The 19,845-nt window shown below is 41.1% G+C and overlaps 1 protein-coding gene across 3 annotated transcripts in view; it reads left to right on the top strand.

Annotated features, from left to right (window-relative positions):
* Positions 1–19,845, top strand: part of THADA (THADA armadillo repeat containing) — a 433,436-nt gene that overhangs the window by 200,839 nt on the left and 212,752 nt on the right. The window lies entirely within an intron of this gene.

Genomic DNA, 19,845 nt, shown 5'->3' on the forward strand with positions numbered 1-19,845 from the left:
AAGGTGTGGTGGGCCTCATTTTGGAGAGGGAGAAGTTAAGAGTAGAGTCCCAAGTGTTTGGGGTAAGTTTCTGTGCTCCTTAGATGACCTGATGGAAGTAGGCCTTCTGACTTGCAACCCAGGACTCTTTTCTGTCAGGCTCAGAGGCTGATTTACTACATGCCTGTTGTTTTTGTTGGGAATTTTGGCACCCAGGACATCCTAAATGCTTTCTTAAACACCTTTCTACCACTGCATCTCTGAGATGAAATAAAGCTAACCCTTAGAACTAGCAGTTTTAAATAATAAACTTTTGTTATTTCCTTCCTTTCATGCCGCTTACTTTTGCCTTATTCCTCTGATATGAAATTAGCAGAAAATGAAGAAAAAGAGAATTTAATTCATCCCAGGTGGTTGCAACAGATTGATCAACAAAAACAGCTTGATGAAAGCTCTGAGATTGTTTAGAAATACTAGGAATTTCTTACAACAGAAATTTTAATTGCAATAGAAGATCCCAAGACACTGTACAATGAGTGTCTCAGTATGAAGAAAAATCACTTTTAGGGGCTTATGATGCATGAAATCTCAATTAGATGACTCAGTGAGATTTTTGTTTGTACATGTATTTTATTTTTTCTCTTTTCACAATTATGCAGTGTACTTAGTTTTTCCCTGTACTATGTTATCTTGATTGTTTCTTGCTGGCAGTAAATTGATCACTTTCCAAGAAATGAAAATCTTAGGTGTCATTGAATGGAGAAAACTGGTCACATCTTAAGGTCCTACTACATTTCCATTGTGTGGTGAGGGGCACTTTTTTTTTCAATCATCAAGCATTTATTCAGTAATTTACTCTGTTCAAGGCACTGGAGATAGAAAGAAGGCAAAAAAAAAACCACCTGGAGAAAACAGCAAACTGATAGGTTCAGAGTGGGCACAGATGACATCTCAGAGAAATACTTAAAAATAAGTTAGTTTATCTGGATTTTGGATCGTTCTCAATCAGTGGCCCTCATCTAAACAATTTGATAGACTGAGTAGGTTCCCTGCTAACCACAGACTAGTGAGGAACACAAGTCCCTGCTCTCCCAAGACCACAAGGGACATTTCAGAATGAGCTGACTCCGAAGGAGAGGGACAGACACAGAAAACCAGTTGAGAGAAGGACCCAAGACACTGTAGATAGGGGAATTCTTGAGGGCACACCCCTATGAATGTCCCAGCATTGAAATTTCACAGAATTTCTGCTTTGCTGGAACATCTCCAAGCAAGCTGAGATAAGCAAGCCTTCAGGTCATTAAAGCTGAAGGAGGCCTTGGCTCTTCTACTTGTAGGTGCAAGCTCACCACATGAATGGGGAGAGAGGGGGTGGGCAGCAGCTGATAAGTATGCTATTTCAGCTCTGCTTCTGGTGTGGTTGCTTTCTTTAGACTGACTGTTTCTGCCCCCAGCCTCTCTTGGTCTCACCCTAGTGATATTTGGCTCTGCAGTTTTGTTTGTATGGCAGCCCCTGGCTTAAGCCGAGATCATGTATTTCCCCGCCGCTAGCTTCAAGGAATTTATGCTGGTGTCACTGAATATCATAACAAAAATCACAAGTTTTGAGAAACTTCAGTTGAGAAAACTCCAGCTTATTTCTGTCAAATCTTACTAATTTAGCAGGGAGGCCCACTAATGTACAAAACACAATGCTAAGTTCTGTGGGTACAAAGACAAAACAAGAAATGAGTCTTGCCTGCCTCTCAAAGCTGACATTTTACTTGGAGGCTCCACTGTGTCTTTCTATAAGTGACTTCCTAGCATGGGGGCCAGCCTGTTTAAGGGCACAGAAATAGGAAATGGAATATTGAATTCAGGGCCTCCCAAGTGGAATTTAGAATGTATGAAGGAAATCAATATGAAATAACCTTGAAAAGACATGTTGGAACCAGATTGTGAAGGGCTTTAAATGCTAACCTGAAGGGTTTAAATTTGTCCAAAAGGTCATTGAGAGTCACTGATGGTTCTTAGGGTATTGACATGTTTACATCTGGGCATTAGAAAAATTAGTTTGGCAGTTGTGTGAAAGATGAATTGAAAGATGAGAAACTGGTGGAGTAATTAATTAAGAAGATTACAGTAGTTCAGGTAAAAGGCAGTAAGGAACTGAATTAGTATGGTGTCCATATGAGTAGAGAGAAAGGGATGTGTGTGAGAGATGTCCCAGAGGCAGGCTCTAAAAAGACTAGTTAGCTCTTTAGATATGAGTAGTATGGGAAAATGAAGAATCAAAGATGACTCCAAAACCCAGAAGTTGGGTGACTCAAAAGAAATGGGAACATTTGGAGGAAGGATCATAAAAAGGATCATGATTAACTGTTCTGTTTCAAATATGTTGAGTTTGATTTGCCCATGGGACATGAAAATGAATTTTCTTCCTCTTTAATGAACACAACCTGGAAAAGTGTGGCTATTTCTGGTCAGGAGCTCATTAGATAGATTAGCACTAGAAATATATATTTGAGTCATCTAAATAGATATGATAATTACATAAACAAGCAGCTGACATATGGCACTTTAATTTTTGCACAGGACTTAATGTATATTATCTCATTTGATTCTTACAAAAACTTTTAAGGGGGAGGTACTCCAGGCATTCTCATCCCTGCTCTACAAAGAGAGAAATGAGATTACTTACCCTAGATCATACAGCTAGCAAATATCAGAAACTTTGAACTCAAATCTTAACTGATTCCTGACTCCATGTCCAGTAGTCTTATGCACCATGTTACATGGTCTTTTGGATGGAAATTGATGACAGTGTAATGTGGTAGTCTGGCAAGTGGCATGGAGAGACTGAGGCTAGGGGAATGATACTTCCAGTGTGCCTTGCCCTCTTCAGAGCACTTCTAAAATATTGAATTCAATTTTAGGCATCATAGTTTAGGAAGAACATTAAGAACTAGCGAGTGTCCTGAGAGTGAGGACAACCAAGATAATGAAGAGTCTGGAGATCAGGCAGGATGGAGATGTTTAGGATGAAAAAGGGAAGACTTAGGGAGAAGACATTAGCTTTCTTCAAATATTAGAAGGGATGTGCTATGGAGGAGGGATTAGATTTGTTCTGCTTGTTCCCACAGGACAGGAAGAAGGGGAAGTAAATGGGAGATGAGAAGAAGCAAATGTAGACTCAGGCTCAGGGAAACCTTCTTAATTGGAAGCTATCCAAAAGTAGAATAGACTGGCTTGGGGGGTGGCAGTGGGTTCTCCCTTGTAGGACATCTTCAAACAAAGCTTCCAGACCACTTGTTAGCAGTGTTGTTGAAGGTGTTCTCCTTCAGCTCTGGGTTATACTAGATGGCCAGCGCGATCCTATGATTCTGTGGGTGCTGATATAAAAGAATAAATCCAATTTTTGTTGTAGTAGTAATCATTTAGGCAGGTTCAATCTTTTTTGATGCAAAGTGGTAGAACAATGTGGACAGCTAAGAGAAAAGTGAATTTTTATTGAAAAGATGCCTCATGCAAATAGGAACATATTTTCCAAAGCAGTGGAGGAAAAATGTTTTAAAACGTTCATCAAATGGGTCAGTTGGGCTGTTTCTGGTAGTAAGGGTAGTTTCATCTCATTTCTTGCTTGATTAAGTTTTATTCATTTTCAGGAAAATGTCTTTTCCCTAGAAGACAAGCATTCAAGGTTCAACTCCTTTTCTAGTTTGTGTTGATTAACGAGGAAGAAAATTCATTTAACACTAATTATAACATTTATAAGCCTAGGGAAGAGCAACATAAGAAATGTAATTTTTGTTTCTTCAGACAAGCAAGATGCAATACCATATAATTAATCCAACTCGGTCCCTTTTTTCCCCAGTTTTTCTCCTGGATGATTTTAAGGCATCAGAATTTCATTCACAGCGGTATGAAAACCAGGCTTATGGAAAATTTGAAAAGACTAGAAAAGAATTTGCATTCCACTACATGGTTGAGCACATTTCTAAAACAGCCGCTTTAGTAAACTTTGCCCTGAGAGTACTCTATAAGGAAAGCTAGCTGTTCAGTAGAGAAACTTCCCAGTGCCCCAGTCCTGGGCTTTGGCCCTCTGTTTTGGACAGCATGGAGAAATGGTTGTGCCTTCTGGAGTGTCACTTTGTGGTCTGGGGAATCCATGGCCCAGATTCAAAGATCTAGAGTGTGAGGTTCAGATTAGTCCAGTTACTGCCCTTCAGGGTGGGCCATACATTCTCTGGTCCCAAACAGGTTTGGGGGATGAAACCACTTTGTCCCAAATGATCTACAGTGTTGTGTCTTTTCTTGAAAGAGTGACTACTTTGTGAGAGATGTAAGTATAATCCCATTTATTTCTAGTTAGCAAATATTCCTATAATAAATCTCCTCTCCTCAGAGCTGAACTCCTTATATGTATGATGATCTGGGCCAGACATACCCATAGTCAGAGTAGGTGAATGAATGAATGAATGTGAATGAATGCATGAATGAAGTAATGAATGAATGAAAATGCCTTCATTAAAAGCTACCTATGTGCTGGGCACTGTGTTGGTCTGTAGAGACACGTACTTGGCAGCATGGCATTGATGTGACTGGGAAGTTCCATGAGAGCTCTGGGCAGGGAAAGAAAAATAAGGTCAGTGCTCACCTTTCAGAAGCTCGGGGTCCCAAAAGTGGGAGCTCTAGTTCTGGGTTGGAGGTGGGAGTTACAGCGAAGTGAAAGGACGTGGAGATGGTGGGAAGTGATCGTCTAGGTGTGATTTAAGGGAGGGCGAGGCAGCTTGTTAGCCTAATCTCTTCCATTTTTGAAGTAGCATGTGTACCACAGAGTCTCTGAGTTGGAAGGGATCACAGTGGCATCTAGTCCAACCTGATTCTGAACATGAATCCCCACAACACATTTGACCAGAAGAAGTCTTTCATCCCCTTAGCTCAAGGCTTTGATCTAGGACAAAAATGGGAATTCAGGCCCCTGCCCCTTCAAATATTTTTTAACCTTTGACACTGACAAAGAGTTTCAGGTGCTTTCCTGAGAGCAGATTTTGCTAGTAAGAGGGCTGAAAGGTACTGGGCACCCCAGAAGAGAGGGAGAAGCAACTAGTGCAGTGGAAAGAACTTTTAGAATACTTACCGCAGCTAATTTTGTGGTGACAAAGAATAAGAAACTGAGGGGATGCTCATCAAGTGGGGAATGACTGAACAAGTTACGATACATGAATGGGATAGGATACTGTTGTGCTCTAAGAAGTGATGGAGGAGAATGGTTTCAGAAAAACTTCGGAAGACTTGTATGAACTGATGCAGAGTGCATCAGTAGAACAATGTACATGATAACAACAATATTGTAAAAGAAAAAACCAAACAACTTTGAAAGATTTGGGAACTCTGATCAGTGTCGTGATCAATTACAGTTCCAGGGGACTTGTGAGGAAACATTCCTGACAGAGAAATGATGTGCTCATAGCGCAGATTGAGACATTGGGGGGTGGGGAGGAACAGGGGATGGATGTGGCCAATGTGGGAATTTGTTTTGCTTGACTACAACTGTTTGTAACAAGGAATTTGTTTTTCTTGCTTTCTCGATGGGAAGCAGGAAGGGAGGAGGAAAGCAGATCTTCACTTGAAAATAAAATAAAATTTAATTTAAAAAACAACCACAAAAGTAGAGAACCACTGGACTTCCAGTCAGGTGAGACCCACTCACTAGCTATGGAGTCACTTAACTTTCTGGACCTCAAATGCCATACTTGTGCTATTGGAATAATAATACTCACCTTCACTGGGTTATGAGAGTCAAGGGAGATCACATCATGTTTATAATAGTACTGTATTAATGTAGTTATTGTCATTAGGAGGAAATGAACCAGATCTAGAGTGTTGGGTAGGTGAAGAAAAAAGTTTCCTCCTTTGCAGTTTTATCACAGGGGAACCCACTTGGAGCCTTCATCTTGCCTCTGGGCTGTGTAATCTCTCCCAGACTGGCTCATGGGGAGAAGTGTGAGTTGTCCCCTCCAGATGTGGCTGTTCTTCCTCTCTAAGATGAAAGTATGCCTTCTTCCCCCTCTCCCATCTAGGGTAGCCTTCTAGATGAAAGACCCTCCCCCCACCCCAATAAAATGTTAGATTATGATCAGAGGGCACAAGGATGGCCAGTGGAATCCTCGCTTTTACTGTTATTGTTGACATGGTTAATTACTTAATTGCAGTTTGGTTTACATCCTGTGAGTTTGTGTTTGTTGTTTCTTTTGACACTTTTTTTTTGAGGGGGAAGGGCGGGTGTTGGTGGGGGTGGGAGGCTGTCTGTCTGGGCAAGCTGCAAACCTAGTTTAAAGATCCCAGAGGCCTTGGTTCCTGGAAGAGAATAAGAAAGCTTTCAGTCTTCATATGGGAAAAAAGGCAGATGTTCATCTTTGGCAAATTGTTATCTTGGCCCCAGAATGCTGTTTGGGAAGCAGTTGTGGGTGCTGGGTAAGGGGTTGGCCTGGAAGAGGGATGACATTATCCTTTAAAGAAGAATGAATCTTCCCCAGGAGGTGGCTGGGTTTCTGAATGCTGATTCTTGAATCTAAGTGAATTTAAGGTGAAATTGAAGCTTTCTCTAATTCTCATAGCACTTTTAAAATTCTTCTATTGTCTTACTACCCTACTGGACTTTCAAGACTTGAGGGTAAGACTGTGTAGTAATCCCCAATGCACAGCACAGTGTCTGCCATATGGTAATCAGTCAATAAACGTTGGATGAATAAATGCCCAGCATAGCATCCCAGAGGCTAGCATGTTATATATGTTTTCATTGGCCAAGATCAGGAGTGATATATGGATACCCTGAAGAGGGCCATAGTATATTGAGTAGGGTGGTCTGTAATGGGGCTGTTCATCATTTAAGAAACAAAGAGTATTTCAGGGCTCCAAGTGGGGCACTGGAGTGAGCATAAGCACAGAGATAGCTCAGTGAGCAAAAGATGAACATGTCTTTGCCGTAATCATTTTGCATGTTAGAAAGATGAGGGGTGGAAAAAGAGACTTCTCTTTTTATATTGAAAGTACTGAATGATTTTCTTCAACTAAAGACACTCTATTTCATCCAAATATACCCCCAAATTAGCAGTTTTCCCAGTTGTTGGAAAAATTGAAATATTAAGCCTAATGACCAAATCATTGAATAGAAGCATTTGATAGCCACAGGTAGTGCTAAGTAAGTCACCCACATCGGTGGGATGTGGTAGCCATTAAACAGAACTTATTTTTCATCATCAAATTAAACTTATAAGGGGAGGCGAGAGAAAAACATGAAGTCTACTCTCATCACATTCCACTAAAGGAAAGAATAAAATGCACACTCATTTTGATAGGAAAACCTATCTCACAATACAGGAGAGTGGGGGACAAGGGCACAAGTAGGGTGGGGGGGAGGATAGAGGGGAGGACATGGGGAGGAGAATGCAATCCGAGGTCGACACTCATGGGGAGGGAAAGGATCATAAAAGAATAGAAGTAATGGGGGACAGGATAGGATGGAGGGAAATATAGTTAGTCCTATACAACACAACTATTATGGAAATCATTTGCAAAACTACACAGATTTGGCCTATATTGAATTGCTTGCCTTCCAAAGGGAAGGGGTGGGGAGGGAGGGAGGTAAGGAAGTTGGAACTCAAAGTGTTAGGATCAACTGTAATGTTCTTACCACTAGGAAATAAGAAATACAGGTTAAGGGGTAAAGAAAGCTATCTGGCCCTACAACACAAAAGAGAAGACGGAGACAAGGGCAGAGAGGGAGGATAGAAGAGAGAGCAGATTGGTCACAGGGGCAATTAGAATGCTTGGGTTTGGGGGGGGAGGGGATAAAAGGGGAGAAAATTTGTAATCCAAAATTTTGTGAAAATAAATGTCAAAAGTTAAATTAAAAAAAAAATAGAAAAAAGGGAAAAAAAGATTAAACTTATATCTCCCCTTGTTTCCCCTGCTTAGAGGCTGTCCTCACTATGACAAGTTTTGGGTAATGAGACTGTACATTTGTTTAATATGTACTGACATGCAATTTAGAACAACTCCATTCCAATCCAAGAGATAGCCTTGTCTGTGGGATCATCTAAAAAACAAAACCGAGACATCTTGGTCCGTAAGAAACGTAGAAAACAAAAACGAAACACCCTCAGCGCCAACAGATGCCCAGAATTCAGAGTCAGCGTATTGGCCAACACATTTGTCTCTGTACTGATTTAGAGATAGAAGAAACATCAGAAGTCATTTAGTTCAGCCCCTTCATTTTACAGATGAGGAAACTGCATCTCAGTTTAAGTGTCTTAGCTAGATTCAAACCCAGATCCTCTGACCCTTAGTATGCATACATATACTATGTGTCCTTATACAGAAACACATGAGAGACAGCATAAACTAATGGATGGGCTTTCTCAGAGTCAAGATCTGACTTCAAGCCCTGTCTCAGACACTTGGTGACTGTGACTTGGAGCAAATGATATAACCTCCTGGTGCTCCAGGCAGCTCTCTTAAGATCTGTAAATTGTGGAATAAGTGCTATTTAGTAGAGGGAATTTCTTCAAAGAGAATTCCCTACATGCACAAGTCTAAACACCTATATGTATAAGATATATGTGTGTGTGTGTGTATATGTATATATACACATACATATATATATGGGAAGATATACACACACATAAATATCTCTGTATAGACATACACACATATGCATATACTCACACACATATACATATACCTCTAGATAGATAGATGGATTCATATCATTGGATGGAAAAAAATAGTAACTTGGCCATAGGATATTGAGAATAGCCAGTTACACTTTTTGTCTTATATTTAAATTTATTGTTTTCCCTGCCAGAAGTTAAAAGATTGAGGGATTCCATGGACTTGTGGGAGATTAAGGTAAACTTAATCAACATAAAGATTATCCTGGAAGGAAAACCAGATAAATCAAAATCAAAAAGCCCCAAGCTCTCCTCCCAGAAAAGCTGGGCATTAGGACTAAAATTCTCATTCTGTAGGAAACAAACACTCTAAACCTCAAATGCCAACAGTGACCAAAGCAGGCTTGCATGAAGGGTGTGTCTTAAAATTCCCTCTTCCAACATAGCCTTTCTTACCTTTCTCCTTGACTTATGGTCTGTCAGTTTGGCCATTTGAGTAATAAAACAAACCCTTTGAAGTGTGCAGGGGAGTAAGGAACTTCTCTGTGCCTTGTACAAGCTGGTGATAGAAATTAGAGATTAAATGATGCCAACTTTTTACTGGTTTGCTCTGGATCTAAACACTTGCAAATGTGGCCAAAGCCATAGGATTCTGTGTACAAAATAAGGAAACAGAAGGGAAATGGTCCAGATTGATTAAGTTTCTCTCTATTTTTGTGGACTTTTTAAGTGTGTTATTAAGCTTATTAAATCTTAGCACCCCTACTTAAATAGTATTGGATTTCACACAGAACACTTTATTTTTGTTCTGGGGTTGAAGTTTATGTCCTTGGCATGAAGGTAGAATTACTCATCCAATTTGCAACCATTTGGGGGTAAAAGCCTAGGGGGTGTGGTAGCAATCAATTGAGACTAAATTTAGTTTAAACAGCTTAAAAGGAGAAAAAGGTGTCACTGATTTTTCTTCCATTCTGTGTAGGTTTGTATATAGTCTCAGTAGAAAGCATCTTTTAAAAAAATATTTTACTACATGTAAAAGCAATTTTTAGCATTAGCTTTTAACAATTTTTGAGTTCCAAATTCTCTCCCTTCTCCCCTTCCCTCAAATTGAGAAGGCACGCACCTTGATATAGGTTATACATGTGCAGTCATGCCAAACATATTTCCATGTTAGTATGTTGTGAAAGAAAACACAGACAAAAACAAACAAGAAAAATAAGGTAAAGAAAAAGCATGATTTGATCTGCATTCAGACTTCAGTTCTTTCTCTGGAGGTATGGAAAGAAGTCCTTCTGAATTTTATGAATCCTTCTGAATTGTGTTGGTTGGATCATTATTCCACTGAGAATCTCTAAGTCATTTACTGTTGACCATGATTCAGTATTATATTACTGTTGCTGTAGACAGTGTTCCCCTAGTTCCGCTCATTTCACTTGCATCAGTTCATGTAAGTTTTTCCAGGTTTTTTTCTGAGGACATATAGCTCGTCATTTCTTATAGCACAATAATATTCTATCGTAATCATATACAACAATTTGTTCAGCTATTCCCCAATTGATGGATATTCCTTCAATTTCCAATTCTTTGACACCAGTAAAAGATCTGCTATAAATATTTTTGTACATATAGGTCCTTTTCCTTTTTGTTTTTTATCTTTTAGGATACAGACCTAGTAGTGGTATTAGGGTATGCATGGTTTTATAGCCCTTTGGCCATAATTCAAAATTGCTCTACAGAATGGTGAAATCAGCGTATCACTTCACCAACACTTCGTTAATATCTCGGTTTCCCCCACATACCCTTCAACATTTGTCATTTTCATTTTCTGTCATATTAGCCAATCTGATAACTATGGAATGATAGTTCAGAGTTATTTTAATTTGCAATTCTCTAATCAATAGTGAATTAGAATGTTTTTTCTGCAGACTATAAATAGTTTTGATTATTTCTTCTGAAAACTGCCTGTCCATATCTTTTGACCATTTATCAATTGAGGAATGACTTAGAAAGTATCTTAAATACTAGAAATTTTAAAAAACATGGGCAATAGGACAAGGTTGTTTTAAATAATTCATTACTGTTACAATATCACTGAGTATCAGAAGTGAGTTTTCTCTAGTATGCGCTAAAAATTTACCATAGGTGAAGTGTTAAGTCAGAGTATACTACAGAGAATTGCAAGGAGACCTTATTGACAAGTTTTCAATTTTTTTAATATAATCATGAGGAAAATAATATATTTATTTTTGGTCATAGTCCAGGTAGAGACCTGAATGTAACATGACTCTCCTTATAATTAGGAAACTAATTAAATGCCAGAGCACTATAACCATGTGGTAATACACCCTTCCATCTAAGGTAATATCCTCACTGAAATTGTATACTTATAAGCCACACAGATAGTTTTGATCCATAGGTGGAATGAGTGTTGTGTAAGTTTTTTGCAGCTGTTTCCTCTGACAGTGGCAGTCGTTGGTGGGTCAGTGGGGTATACTCCTATTAGCCTATCTATAATAAAACCTCAATCATTTGGAAGCTTTAATAGGGACAAAGTCTTACACTTGTGTTCAGCAACTCAGTGTTGCAAGTACAAGATGGGGAAGGCATGGCTAGAGAGCATGTCCTTTGAAAAGCCACACTGCGAATGAGACAGCAAGGGCCATGTGCAGCAAGAGAAGCCTGGCTTCCAATAATTCAGAGGTGACTGTTCCTCTCAGTCCTACCCCAATCAGACTTCATCTGCAGTATGATTCAATTCTAGGTACTATAACCTAGGAAAGACACTGAAGAGCCAGAAAGTGTCCAGAGGAAGTCAGTTAAGATGGACTTTGATGAGGATTGGTTGAAGAAAGTGAGAATGCTTAATGTAAAGAAGAGAAGTCTCTCGGGAGGGCATGTTAACTGACTTCAGGTATTTGAAATCACTCAGAAATGGGATTAGATTTGTTCTGGTCAACTGCAGAGAGTAGCCCTAGGGGCGATGGGTGGATGTTGTGAGAGGCAAACTTAAATTTGATGTCAGGAATGAGTCATTCACAATTAGATCCTTCAGTGGAGTGAATGACCACCTCAGAACATGGTGGTCCTGCTCTCGGTGTGGGCGTTTAAGCAGAGGCAGCATGTGCCCTTTTCAGGGTATCCTGGGCATGCTTGTTCAGGGGTTGACCCCGATGGCCTCCAAGACCATTCCTATGGCCTGATTATATGATTTCAGAAATTAATTCAGAAATTGGGAGAATGCTTCTTGGTCTCGGATGAAAGTGACTTTTGCAGTGTGTGGAGCTATTTTTTATTGAAGCTAACTGATAATGTAAACAAGATTGTTGGGGGAAGGAGACAGAGGGGGTGGGCACATTGAACCTACTTGGCAGGATCATAGAAACTCAGAGCTGGGAGCAACCTTGGGGCCCATCTAGTCTCGCCCATGCCTGGACACGATTCCTCTGTCCAACAGCCAGCACAGATGGCCCTGCAGCCTTTTTCTGTACATCAGGCTTAAATCTGCCTATCTGCAAATTCCTCCCCCTGCTCTTAGTCTGCTCTCTGGGGCCACTAGGAATGAATCTAATCCCTCTTTCACATGACAGCCCTTCAAATAAAGACAGCTCTCCCTCCCACCATCTCCAAAGACTTCTCTTCTCCAGAATAAACATCCCCAGTTCCTTTAAATGAACTTTGCATGACCCTCCCAATCCTGGTTGCCTTTTTCTAGATACTCTGGCTTATCAGTTTTCCTCCCTAAAATGTGGTAAGTGGAAAACACATGACTCCAAATGTGGGCTGACCAAGGGAGGATGGGGGTGGGGGGGAAAGAGAATAGTCCTCTCCCAGTCCTGGATGTTAAGCTTTTTGATGCAACATTAAGGCTCTTTTTGGTGGCTTGTGGGATCATGGTCCACACTAAAGTGAGACACTTTTGGACATAGCAGAGAGAGAGTTTCCAGCTAAGCCTGATTCTTCACCCGAGCACCTCAGGACCGGTAAGAAATACTCCAAGGGAAATAAAGGGAAAAAAAACCACAAATGATCAAGAAAATATTTTTTTTTAAGTAATCTTTATAGTAAATAAAAGGAAAACAACCGGACTAGGTACATTCTAAAGCCTCAGACCTCTGTTCTACTGCAGTGGCTGGAGAAATTTGGAATTTCTGATGCCTTACCAGTCCATCCCAACTTTTGTTCTTGAAAGCCATCCTCTGCTCCCACCCCAGGCTCTCCTGCCTGACTCCAGAGGCTAGAGAGCAGCGGTAATCTAGGTGCTGTCATGACCTAAGAGCCATAAGGGTCTAGCAGTATGGCAACTGATTCCCTCATTAGGTGCCTCCTTATTCTTCCACATCAGCTGGTACCCCCTTCAGCCAGTCCTGCCTCAGTGGGCCTGCCACATACATAATTAACTCCTTGTCTGAAGGTCTGGAAAAGAGGGGCCGCCCTGACCTCCTTTTGGCCCGTATATTCTCAGTATGGTCAAATCCCTGGTGCCTGACTTCCCTTCCCCTACATGAGCCTAGTGGTGACTCTGTAAGTAAATCTGTTGGCTTTACCCACATCCCACCTCCATAGTTATCATAGTGCTGGCCTCAAAGCTGTCTTTTGAGCACTCCACAGGAATTCCCTAAATATGGCCAACCTCTGGCACTGTCAGGACACTGTAGGCCTTGGGTAGCACTGGATCCAACTATCCAGCAGCTCTATTTATCTCCTAAGATTTGTACTAGAGATTGTAAAGAGCCAAAGCTGAGAAAATGAACGCCATGTCCCAAGGGGAGGGACTCCCTTTTCATTGACTGATTCTTGGAGTAGGACTTGGAACATGTTCTAAACCTCATGACCTTTGGTTGCTATCCTCCCTGACCTTTGAAAGCAGAGCCAGCTGCACCAGGACAGGTTGGGTATTCACTGGGCTAAGGATGACAAGAAGGTTGTGAACTCCTGTGATTGGAAGAATGGTAGAACCCTCAACAGTAGGAAGGAAACTGGGAGAATTTGGTGGGAAACATAAAGAGTTTTGTTGTGTATATGTTGAGTTTGAGATGCCCCCAAGACAGCCGATTCAAAATGTCCAATAAGTTGGTACTTACTGGAACTGAAGAGAGAGAGAAGTTGTGGATCCATAGATATGGAATTAATTTGCATAGACTTGATCATTGAGCTCCTGGGAGCTGATGAATTTACCAGGGGAGCCATCTCTCCCTTTCTTTACCTGCTGAATTCCTACCCAGTCTTTAAAGCCCAGCTCCTCGATCTTGCCTAAATACTTCCTCCGATCTTTCAGGTGTTTCAGATCTCACATAGTCTTTTATCTTGTAACTTTCTAAGATCCCTATCATCCAGTGTGACACATTAGAGCTGTTTGTACTGGTGTCTGATCCCCGTGTAAACTCATGGAGGCTAAGTACGAGGGGCCCCTCAGGCCTCTATGCACACTTGCTGTTGTTCGGTCATTTTTTAGTTGTGTCTGATTCTTCATGATCCCATTTGGGGTTTTCTTGGCAAAGATACTGCAGTGATTTGCCATTTCCTTCTCCAGCTCATTTTACAAATGAGGAACTGAGGCAAACAGGGTTAAGTGACTTGCCCAGGGTCACCCAGCTAGGAAGTGTCTGAGGCTGGATCTGAACTCAGGAAGAGGAGTCCTCCTGACTCCAGACCACTGTGTCCCCTAGCTGCCCTGTTCTATGCACAGTAGGACTTGAATAAGTATTTACTATATTTCTATTTTGGATAACCTTTGAAAGCGAAGTTCTCATGAAGAAAAGTTAACCAGGAAAAGATTTGGGCTAATTTAGCGTGTAGTGAACTTAGAGCACAGAGACAAGGAGGGGATGTCGTAATGATAATTTTAATAACAATTGTTTACTTCATCCAGCCACCGAAGTTGAAATAAGAGTAAAGAGGACTTAAATTGTAGCAAGAGAGAATGTGGTAACACTTAAGTAAGAATTTTTTTTTTTTTAACTCTGGTTGATGGTTTGTGAAGTCTCTTTCCCAGAGGAATTTAAAAACAGGGTCAACAGTCCTTTGTCTGGGATGCTTTACATCTTCACCTGCCCAAAGGCAGGGTGCCAGAGCCTAAAGGTCCCATCCACCACTGGAATTCCATTAGCCCATGATTCAGCTGGGCCTAATTGCAGCCCTCAACCCTCCCCAAGGCAGTCTTGCTATTGACATCTCAGTCACCCCTGCTATTTTTCAAGGTTTTCAGGGGCTGAAGAAGTTAGTTTCTTGGAATTTTCCTAAATCTTTCATTCTCTTTGTGTTTTGTAACATTTTAGCCCAAGGTAATGGTATCAGAAATGCTGAGAGGGTCATTCAAAGATATTTATTAGACTCAGTAAAACAAATTATTGACTCTTAATGACAAAATAAAATGCTCGGAACTCAAGGGCCTGAGACTTTTTGTTCTGAGACGATTGGGCTAAGTTTACTCATTTGTTCCTTTGTAAAGATAAACTCAGTGAATCATAGAACTTTGAGATCTGGAAAGGAACCAAGAGATCATGTGGTCCAGCCCCCTCATTTTACAGAAGATGAAACTGTAGCTCAGAGATGCCAGGAGGGTGCACAGAGTCAACATCTTTCAGAACTGAGCAGGCCCTCGAAGTTCATCTAATCTGACACTTAGCTGAATAAGAATCCTCTCCAAAGCATAGCCAATGAGTGCTTGTGGAGCCTTTCCTTAAAATTTTTAGGGGCAAAACTAATTTCAATCCCACTTTTGAAAAACTTTTAAATCAGTCAGTGAATGGACAAGCATTTATCAAACACCTACTTTAGCTTCTCCCTTCCGTTCTCCTTTCTCATCCCTTCCACTTTCTTCTCCTCTCCTCCTTTCCCCATACTCTCCTCTGTCTCCTCTCTCTCTTTTGGTGGCCTCATCAATTTTCATGGGTTTGATTATCATCAGTATACAAAAGATTCCTCATTGTCATATCTTCTCTCTCCCTCTGTCTCTCTGTCTCTGTCTCTCTGTCTCTCTGTCTCCCCTCCTTGAGCACTCATCTCACAGTTGCCTGCTGTACATCTTAACTTGCACATATGAAAAGTGTCTTAAACTAAGCATATCCAAACCAAAATTCATAATCTCCTATCCCCACCCCCACTCCACCCAGAAATCCACCCCTCTTTCTGATTTCTATATCTGTGGAGGGTGCCACCATCCTTTCAGTCACTCATGTTTGAAAACTTAGAGTCTTCCTAAGTTTGTTATTGTAGCACACTACCTATACAAAAACATTTGCCAGATTGGATCAATGCTACAGCTAGGTGGCACAGTGGATAGAGGGCTGGGCCTGGAGTTCAGAAAACCTGAGTTCAAATCTTGTCTCAGACACTTACCAGCTGTGTGACCCTGGGCAAGTCACTTAACTCTGTTTGCCTTAGTTTCCTCTTCTGTAAAATGAGCTAGAGAAGTAAATGACAAACCATTCCAGTATCTTTGCCAAGAAAACCCCAAATGGGACCATGAAGACTCAGACATGACTGAAACAAGTAAACAATAATATAATCAGTTCTACCTTGAGAACATCTCCCATACTCATCCCATCCTTCTCACTTACACAAGCACCACTCTGGTCCAGGCACTCATCATCTCACTCAGAAGCACTGGTCGCTGAATTGGTCTTACTCAGCCTTCACACAGCTGTCAGATGGATATTCCTGAGACATGTCTGACCATATCACTCCCCCACTCAGTTAGATTCAGTGGCCCTCTGTGACTTCTAGGATAAAATGACAAACTCCTCTGTTAGGACATTGAAGCCCTCCACAAATATCCTCCTAGACCCATTTCACATTATCACTATCACAGAGTCTCTATGCCAAACAATATGCCTTTGTCCCTCATGCCCTCCCCTCTGTCTACATTTCTTAAAATCTCCAGGCCCCTTCAAATGAGACCACTCCTACCTTGAGAACTCTCCCAGTTCTTCTTTTGGTGCTGTCCTCCTCACCTCACCCCCAAACTATACATCCTCCCTTGGAAATTCCCCTGGGTAAGTCACTTACCCTCATCTGTGTTAACCTAAGCTGCTCTCTTAGGACTAACAGCTTCAGTCCCTATTCCTGTCTACTGTATTGTATGTATTCATCTTTGTCCAGGTTCTTTCCTTGAGTAGATTATAAGCCTCTTGCGGGCAGAAGAGGGAAGGCTTCATTTTTGCCTCTGCTCTCACTGCCTAACAGAGTGCCTTGGACTTACTAGGATGCACTTAATGCATATTGAATGGAATCCACCTTAACGTATTTGCTTCTTTCCCACAGCTCCATCTTTTCTGATTATTTCTCTTGAAGAAAATCCAAAGGAACAGTCATGACAATAATTCAATGTAATTAATGAAACTTTTGATGTCAGCTCATTAATCAGGACGCATTCTTTAAGCACCTACATGTGCCAAGCAGCGGGCTAGTTCCTGGTTATGTGTATCCAGTTGGAATTGTTATTCAGTTCTGGGAAGGGTTCCAACTGAAGGAAATTGACTCCAGTTATATCAAGAAGGTAGTTTTTAGTATTAGAATTAAGGTGGGTGTACCTGTTGGGATTATTGTTAGAATTAACTGCTGCTTCTTTCCCCTCTATTCCCTTAAGAACCTGGAAGGATGTTTTCCCCTCATTATGACATTGGAATCTGGCTGAAACTTTCCATGAAATATTGCACTTTGAATGGTAGTGATAGATTTTTGTCCAATCAGCAGCCAGTGAAGCAGTGAACCTGTGTGCCTGGCATTGTGCTAGTCACGGGGGATACAAAAACAAAAGGGAAAGTCTGTAGCCTCCACATGCTTACTTTCCAGCGTACATATGGTACATACCTAGCACACACAAATGAGCCCTGGAAAGAAAGTCACTGGCAACTGCAGGACCAGGAAAAGCCTCCATCCCAAGCTGGTTGTGAGCTGATTCCTGACGGGACCTGGGAGATTGGGAGAGGCAAGGGTGCAGCAGGAAAGCATTTCAGGCATTGTGCAGAAATGCAGGAGAGGTTTGTGGGGAGCAGGTAATCAGGTACAGCTGGAATCTAGGGTTCATGGAGGGAAGTAATATATAAAAAGATTGGAGCTGTAGGGAGACGCAGGCTGTAAAGAGCCTTCAATGCCAAGCAGAGGATTTTCTGTTTGATCCTTGAAGTAACAGAGAGTTGCTGGAATTTATCAAGTAAATGGGTTACATGTTCTGACCTGTGCTTTGTCAGGTATTTGGAAGATGGAGTGGAGTGGAGAGACACCTGAGGCAAACAGACCAACTGGCAGGTTATTTCACTAGTCTGGGAGGCCTGAACGAGGGTGGTGGCTGCCTGAGTGAAGAGTGAGGGAGTTACAAGACAGATAGCAACTGAGGGGAAAGGGCTGGAGGGAATGCAGTAAGCATTCATCAAGCACCTGCTCTATGCCAGGCATCGTATAGCATTTTACAACAATTATTTCATTTGATCCTCATTACAACCCGGAGAGGTAGGTTTCATTATTATCTCTGTTCTGTACTTAAGGAAACTGAGACAGGCAGACAGTAAATGACTCAGGGTCACACAACTTGGCAGGATTTGCACTCAGGGACTGTAGATCCAGTTCTCTATCTGCTATACCACCCAACTGCCAAGGAGATTTAGCAACTGAATGGCTGTGAGTGATTAGAAAAATGGAGGATGACGTCAGTGTTAAGGTTGGATAACTTTTGATAGAGGATAATACCAGCTATCACCACAACCTTCTGTAAATGTTGCTGTCAACTTCAGGGCGTCTGTGTCTGGTGTCAGGTTTCTTACGTACCTCAGCTTTGGGGCATTCTGCAAAGACTGTTGATTGGTAAGCCAGTTGGAGTCAGTTGTTCTGCTGTAATGACTAATTAACCTTTCTTTAGAGATGACAAATTTTGATGTTTTGTTTTGCTTTTTTGCCCTAGTTACAGTCATAGGAAACATATGCAGCCAACAACCCATTTCATGTCAGATGAGCTTATAGGGGTCACAGCTCTGTCAGACTGAGTAGGAGATGATGCATGAAGGATTCCACGTCCTTTGTCCTAAGCAAGGAAAATAACGATGTAACACTTTGCAATTGCCAGGTGGCAACTCTGCAGTATTTCTTAGTACTTTGCAGCCACTTGATCAGTTATGCCATGGACCCTTCTGTCAATCTAATTAGGTTTATGGACCCCTTCTCAGAATAATATATATATGTATGTGTGTGTATGTATATAAAATATATGTATATATAAAATTCACAAAATAAAATACTTGGATTAAAAAGAAAACCAAAGGTGAGTGAAAATATTTGATTTTTTTTCCCCAATCAAGTTTCCAACCCTCCTCCCCGAAAACTTTCATGCCAGCTTAAGAACCCTTGCTGCAGACACACTTAGGTACCAATTGTTTTGGGCTGTTAGAACACAGACATATCATCATTCATTCATACACTAATTCATGCATTCAGCAAGCAGTTACTGTTGTCAGTAAATCAGCATGCATTTTTAAACTGCATCCTGTGGGCCTGAGATGGCCCAAAAAATAAATAAATAAAATAGGCTCTGCCCTCAAGGAAATTACATTCTATTAGAGGAGGCAACATATGTGCATATGTACCTGGTGTTCCAAAAGTTTTAGTACAGTTTGAAACTTTAATAGGGGTGTGTGTTGCTGTGTATGTAAGAAATTAAAAATAAAGTCGAAGTATATGCAAGGTAGTTGTTGCAGAGGAAGGGTACTAGCAGTTGGAGAGCACAAAAAACAATCACAGAATTTGAGAATTGAAAGGGACCTCAGCTGTCTTCTAGTCTAGAGGCATCAGACACACAGACAGAAGCCTGAGCCAGATTAAAATGCAGTTGGGAAAGGCTTGACAAAATGACTCAAGCTACAGTAGGAGGATGAATATGTGGTTTTCTAAGTCCACGTGTGGCCTGTAGGGTACAGTTTTTGCTCAGTTGTTTCAGTCATGTTTGACTCTTTGTGACCCCACTTACAGTTAGTGGCCCCCATTTTTATTTGATTTTTGACACCACTGAGAAAGTCTGATTCACACATGAAATGAATACTTACTATAATCCACACCAGTGTCTCTATTTCCATCCAAGCCTGGCTTCTAAACGTCCAAGGAAGAGAAAGCCACCATTTCTTGAGGCAGCCTATGCCATTTTTTTTTGACATCCCTAATTGTTAGGAAGTTTTTCTTGATGACCATCCTGAATCTAACCATCTTCTTCATGAATTCCATCCCA

This window comes from Notamacropus eugenii, chromosome 1 (genome assembly GCF_028372415.1).
Source record: "Notamacropus eugenii isolate mMacEug1 chromosome 1, mMacEug1.pri_v2, whole genome shotgun sequence".
In the NCBI taxonomy this organism is placed as follows: Eukaryota; Metazoa; Chordata; class Mammalia; order Diprotodontia; family Macropodidae; genus Notamacropus; species Notamacropus eugenii.